The sequence below is a fragment of the Prionailurus bengalensis genome, chromosome C2 (genome assembly GCF_016509475.1).
Source record: "Prionailurus bengalensis isolate Pbe53 chromosome C2, Fcat_Pben_1.1_paternal_pri, whole genome shotgun sequence".
NCBI classification, from domain to species: domain Eukaryota; kingdom Metazoa; phylum Chordata; class Mammalia; order Carnivora; family Felidae; genus Prionailurus; species Prionailurus bengalensis.
The window spans coordinates 15792322-15798597 of record NC_057350.1 but is presented as its reverse complement, the minus strand read 5'-3'; positions in this window follow the sequence as shown (position 1 = coordinate 15798597).

Sequence of the window (6276 nt, the reverse complement as noted above, 5' to 3'; positions counted from 1 at the left end):
TTCACTTCAGAAGATGCTCATTTCAAAGCACACATATATTCTCTATTCTGCAAGCCAGCATCATGCACGTTAATAACTAAGATTTAAATTGAAATTTAAATTAGGGTAAAGAGCTCTTGGGTAGTTTCACACGGATAAATGATTAGTATTCCCATTACATAACCGCAAAACTACAAAATCTGCCATCTGTCGTCTTCTTAATTCATGCTCTCTATTCCCTTCGCAGAATCAGTAAGTTGGGGCTGGGCAGAACCTGATCACTGCCTTTCCATTGATTAAAAAATTTTTTTTTAATATTTATTCATTTTTGAGAGAGAGAGAGAGAGAGAGAGAGAGAGAGCAGAGAGAGAGGGAGGGAGATACAGAACTCGAAGCAGGCTCCAGGCTCTGAGCTGTCAGCACAGAGTCCGTTACAGGGCTTGAACTCACAAACCATGAGAGCATGACCTGAGCTGAAGTCAGACGCTTAACCAACTGGGCCACCCAGGCACCCCTCCATTGCTTTTAATTTGGCCACATGTCTAAAATATTCTTGGCTTTCATAATGACAAAGCTAATAGTTATGTAACTTATACGATGTGCCATTCTAAATAACTCTCTGTGTATGAACTCATGTAATATTTACAGCTATGCTGGTAATGAATATTAGCATAACCCCCATTTATGGTTGAAGAAACAAGCCAAAATGGTAAAGTAGTAGACCCGGGATTCAAACAGTCTGGCTTTAGGGCCCCTGCTTGTCACCACTGTGCTGCAATGCCTGTCTGAGAGGACAAAGTTCCCTCCCAAAGCAGCCTGTGTTAATTTGTGTTCCTTCCACTTTCTTATCAATGACTCCCTGTCAACTTGAATTGGACTAATAAGTACTCACGACTAATATAAACACTTAGTCCCTGGACTTGGTGATCCAGATAGCAGCTTCTATTCGAGGCCATCCCTGGCATGCTCCATAGTCCCTCCCAGCAGGGCTCCAGAGAGGACAAGATTTTGCCATGTTTGACCATTTGTAGAAATTTGTGCTTAAGCATCACAAGTGATACTTACTACAAAATAAAGAATATCACTGTACCTTGTATAATAGGAAGCTTTCCACATGCATATAATTCAATATGATAGGACAATATTGAGATCCATGGATTCCAGTTTATTTATCTGTATTTGTTTGCAGGATTCACAGGGAAACGGTTTCAGATAGAGGAAAGGGCTTTTGGTCAGCAGTTCAAAGAGTTGTGTGGCAACCTTGGCTAGCTGTTGGCCTGAAAATTCAGCTTCCTCTTTTTACTTATTTTCAATTTTTTATTAAAAAAATTTTTTTTGATGTTTATCCATTTTTGAGAGAGAGAGAGAGAGAGAGACAGAGCACAAGTTGGGGAGGGACAGAGCGAGGAGGAGGGACAGAGAGAGAGGGAGACAGAATCTGAAGCAGGCTCCAGGCTCTGAGCTATCAGCACAGAGCCTGACGTGGGGCTCGAACTCATGGACTGTGAGATCATGACCTGAGCTGAAGTTGGATGCTTAACTGAATGAGCCACCCGGGCGTCCCAGCTTCCTCGTTTTAAAAACGGGATAATTTGTTTTATTTACCTTACAGCATAGTGTATCAAATGAAAAAAATCTATGAAAATGGTTTTGTAAATGATCAAGTATTAAATACACGCATATGTTTAGCATATTGACTGATAGATAGATGTACCATGATCACGATAGATGTATCTGAATCTTTTTTGCTGCTTGTATTTTGTATTTGTCCCTTATTTTTCTATTAATAGTGATGAATTTATAATTTCTGAGGCTCTTATTTGCAAAATCACGCCTAAAGATGGATTTTCAAGAAAAATCTTACTTAATAGATAACACTGTTTCCAAAAGCTGTGTCAGTTCTTGGCAAAAATTCTGAATTAGTCTCTATTGGGATCCTACTGTTAGCAGTCACTGCCCTTCTACTGCCCTCCCCAGACCCATCTTAAGACCCTCCAAAGGTCATGGCCCTTGGGAGTAACTTTCTAATCTAGATACTTTCTTCCATGTTCCTATTAAAATGTATTCGAACCCTATTCACCATAAGTAGTTTTATCTTTATTTTTTAATTAAAAAAATTTTTTAAGTTTATTTGAGAGAGAGAGAGAGAGAGAGAGAGCATGAGCAGGGAGGGGCGGAGAGAGAAGGAGAGAGAGAGAATCCCAAGCAGGCTCTCCACCATCAATGAGGAGCCCAGTACGGGCCTTGAACTCACGAACCCTCATGACCTGCGCCAAAATTAAGAGCCGGACGCTTAACTGACTGAGCCACCCAGGCACTCCTGCCATGAGTAGTTTTATCAATTTATTCTCTCTAGAGTGATTATGAGCGTCCTTGATGTGGTTTCATGTATTTGTCCTTTGAAATAACTTTAATTTTTAACAGAGAACTTGTGAACCTATAAAACTTTCATCCCCCCAAATTAATCTCCAAGGGATTTCAGGCACCAAGTAGAGAAGTAAGAAAGGCAAAGCCTGATTTGTCTGGATCTGATAACAGAGACATGGATTTTTGTCTACTAAATAGACAGACTGATGGAAAAGGTCTATGATTATTTTTGTTCCTGTCTGTGGCTCATCATGTGGTGCTTGCAAATGGCTTTATGCTTGACTTCTCATTGCTGAGGACAAAGAATCGAATTATGTTAGAGCTTGTTTTTGGAAACCCAAGGGGCACATGTAGCTAATTAGAGATATGCCCTCGGTTTCCTTTCCTTGTTTATCCCAAGGGATATAAAAAACATTCCCGATGGTATTTCTTCTGGAAATCTTATTTAGCCAGGAGGCAATTTTCTAGTGTTCTAATCAATTTAAATTGATGTTTTAGAACTCTAAGCTTAATATTAATTCTAAAGCCGACTTCTATTTAGGCAACATTTTTAAATGATTTGTACAGAGAATGTATTTCTTTTTACTGAATGGAATCCAACGTCTCTTCATTCCTAATGCTCCCACTGCATAGATGTGGATTTGACATATATTTCTTTATTTTGGCTGCTTTAAGTGGATCTGCCTCTTTTAATTCCTCTAATCTATTCATTATGATGCAGATTTTTGATTATTCAGTTATAAAATGCATAATAACAGAGGAAGAATTTAAATGATCAGAATGATTCCAAGCAATTTCTTCTGCCCTCCGAGTGTTTTTGCACAGCTTAAATCCATGAAATTGTTTTGAAAGATTTTAACTTTCTTTTTTCCCCCCTTTGGCAGCTGGCCCATGTTTCAAAGAGCCATTTCCTGGAATTATATCAGAGTATTATTACTAACGTCTCTGCATCTCTGTTTTCTTATTTGTGAGCTAGTAATATCTAAGGAGATGGCAATCCTGAAGTCAATAATAATATTTTTCATAATTTCATAATAAGATCTATTTTTTGCCTTTCTACACCCAACACTATTACACTGCTATTCACTGCCATTCATTTGCCAGCTTTCAGGGTCATATGTTTGGGTTGTGTATGCTCATAACAATCCATTTATTCCCACATAACCTAGGATGCAGGCCGGGAGGGTTCTCAGCCCATGCGTTTAAACAGAATGATTTGGGGGACCTGCCAAAGCCTTGAGATGAAGAAGGGGTATCAGCTGAGACTGTGTTTGGCTTCATGTACTAGACACTGAGCTCCTGAAGCTTAACTGAAGAGGGTTTTCTTTCTCTGGCATGATTAGAAAGTGAACCCCACAACTAGGGCTGGTCAGCTGTGCAGGGAAACCATCAAGGACCCGAGCTTCTCTCTAGCTTCCTGTTCTGCTGTCCTTAGCCTGTGGTTTTCATCCTCAAGATTGAAAGAAAAGAGCTCTAGCTCCAGTCTTGGCAGGGAGGGCAGAGGGGAGAAGTGCACAGCAGCTGATTTGGTCTTTTGTTATCAGGAAAGTAAGAGCTTTCCTGGAAGTTCCATCGAGTGCATATTTGCTTATATCTGGTTGAACAGGGCTAGGTCACACGATGAATGGAGGCTGGGGAGGTGTTGCTAAGCATTTTTGAGCACAATTAGAATTATGTTAGAAAGGAAGAAGGGGATTAGATATTGGGTAGGAAACTAGCAGCGTCTGCCAAAAGGGGATTTAGGGACAGAAAAGTGAGTGGGAATAAAGTGTCCCTGGGTCTGAAGATCAGTCCTGAAGCCACTAATGATGAATACACAGTGTTTCTGTGAAGTAGGTACCAGCTGGATCAAGCCACATTGGGCTTTGCCTTGTCACACTTCCCCCATTCTTAACTTCCAGATGCAAAAACCTGACAGTCGACACATCGGTGTCGATCCGTCTTTTGGATGCCCACTCACCCGACGCTGCAGAGGCAGGAAGAAAACTGCGAAGATAATTATTAGTTCACAATGAGAATATTGCCAGCAAGTGTACCAAATATTGACGCTCACTAACCAAACAGTCTCAGGCAAATGTATGTGAAGCCAAATCATTAGAAAGAAGTCAAAGAGGCATGTGAGTGGGGTGACCTTGATGGCCAGTCTAATAGAACAAGTCACAGTAGCGTGTAGCTCCTTTCTTCCTCATGAACTCAGGAGTAGAATGGTACTTAGCAAGAAAATCCTTGGCCAATGCATCCTCCCCACCGCCCCCCCCCCCCGCTCCTGGGGGCAGCAGAAGTGATGCATGCCTGGGTTTACGCCTCTCGTTCTCCCGCTTCTTGGCTTCAGATTTTGAAGAACTCCCCTTTTTGACGGTTACATTCTCTCTTTATATGTGTTAATATATTCATTATGGCTATCCCCCAAGTCTTGGCCTGGTGAATCAGTCAGGGAGCTGGTGAGAAATATATGGGACCACTTACTAGGGTGAGGACAGGTAACTTGCCAAGCGACAGTGGTGTACCCTGGGGCTGACCAAGGTGGGAAGAATGATGTTGCTTTGGCTGTAGCTCTAGGTGAAGGCTGTCTAACAAGAGCTGAGGTCTTTGGTAGAGGAATATTGTTACAGCCAACGTATGGCCCAGCAAGGAAACAGCTGTGTTCCTGCTAATGCCTCCCATTGTCCAAGTACAACCAGAAGTAAGGAAGTGGAGGAACCCATGGATGCTATACTTTCGTCCTGCAGCACAGAGCATGGTGGAGAAGGCTAGGGAGGGAATCTGGAGTGGCCAATAGTGAAAATCCAGCAGCCCCAAGTGACAATTCTCTCTTTTTATGGTGACATGCCTATCTGTCGTCTGATCCAATAGGTCTCCTTTTATAGCCTTTATAACTCAGAGGTTGGGGCGCCTGGGTGGCTCTGTTGGTTAAGCGTCTGACTTCAGGTCAGGTGAGGATCTCACGGTTTGTGAGTTCAAGCTGTCGGCACAGAGCCTGTTTCAGATGCTCTGTCCCTCTCTCTCTTGTCCCTGCCCCACTTGCTTATGTGCTCTCTCTCAAAATAAATAAATAAATATTTAAAAAAAAATCTCGGAGGTCAGTCATCACTCTACTCCATTTCCAAAGTACTTCCTACATACGGCAGCCCCGTCCTGGGAACAGGTTGCTGTGATGGGCGGTGGTGGTGGAGGGGGTCCCCACAGCCTGTGCTCATTTTCTCTTCTCTAGGGTGTCACTACTTCTTTCTCGCACTGTGGGTCACTTCAACCCAACACCTAGTTACCCCTACTGGCCGATCAGATTTCCTTTTTTTACCTGTTAGGAAGCTACAGAAAATTCGGTAGCGCATCTTTATCAAGGATATATACACATTTCTCATATTGCAGCATGAGTACATCTAGGTCACGGTTTCTCAGCCTCCTCATTACTGACACTTCGGGCCGGAGAATTCTTTGCTGTGTAGGGGGAATGAAGTGTCCTTATTCATAAAGCTTTTTTTTTTTTTTTAATCCATGGGGGCTGTATTGTGCATTGCAGGATGTTAACAGCATCTCTGGTCCTTATCCACTAGATATCCCTCCCCTCCTTATCAATGTCAATATTTCCTGGGGGGTAAAATTGGCCTCTGTCAAGACCACTGCTCTAGATGAATAAAGTGGTATAGGCCAGAGGTGAGCTAAACTGTGAGTTAAAATATAGCACCTCTACCAATTATGTCACTTTTACTAAATATATATATTATATAAATAATATAATAAAAATATATACATTATATATAATAAAATATATAAAATAATATAAACAAACAAATAAATATATAATTTTGAGAACACTTTTATTGAAACAAATATACCATGGAGTAGAATTTACTACCTGCATGAATTTTAAAGATGAAAGATCAACAACTGCAGGCTACACAATCCTTGATGAAAACATCAACGAATACA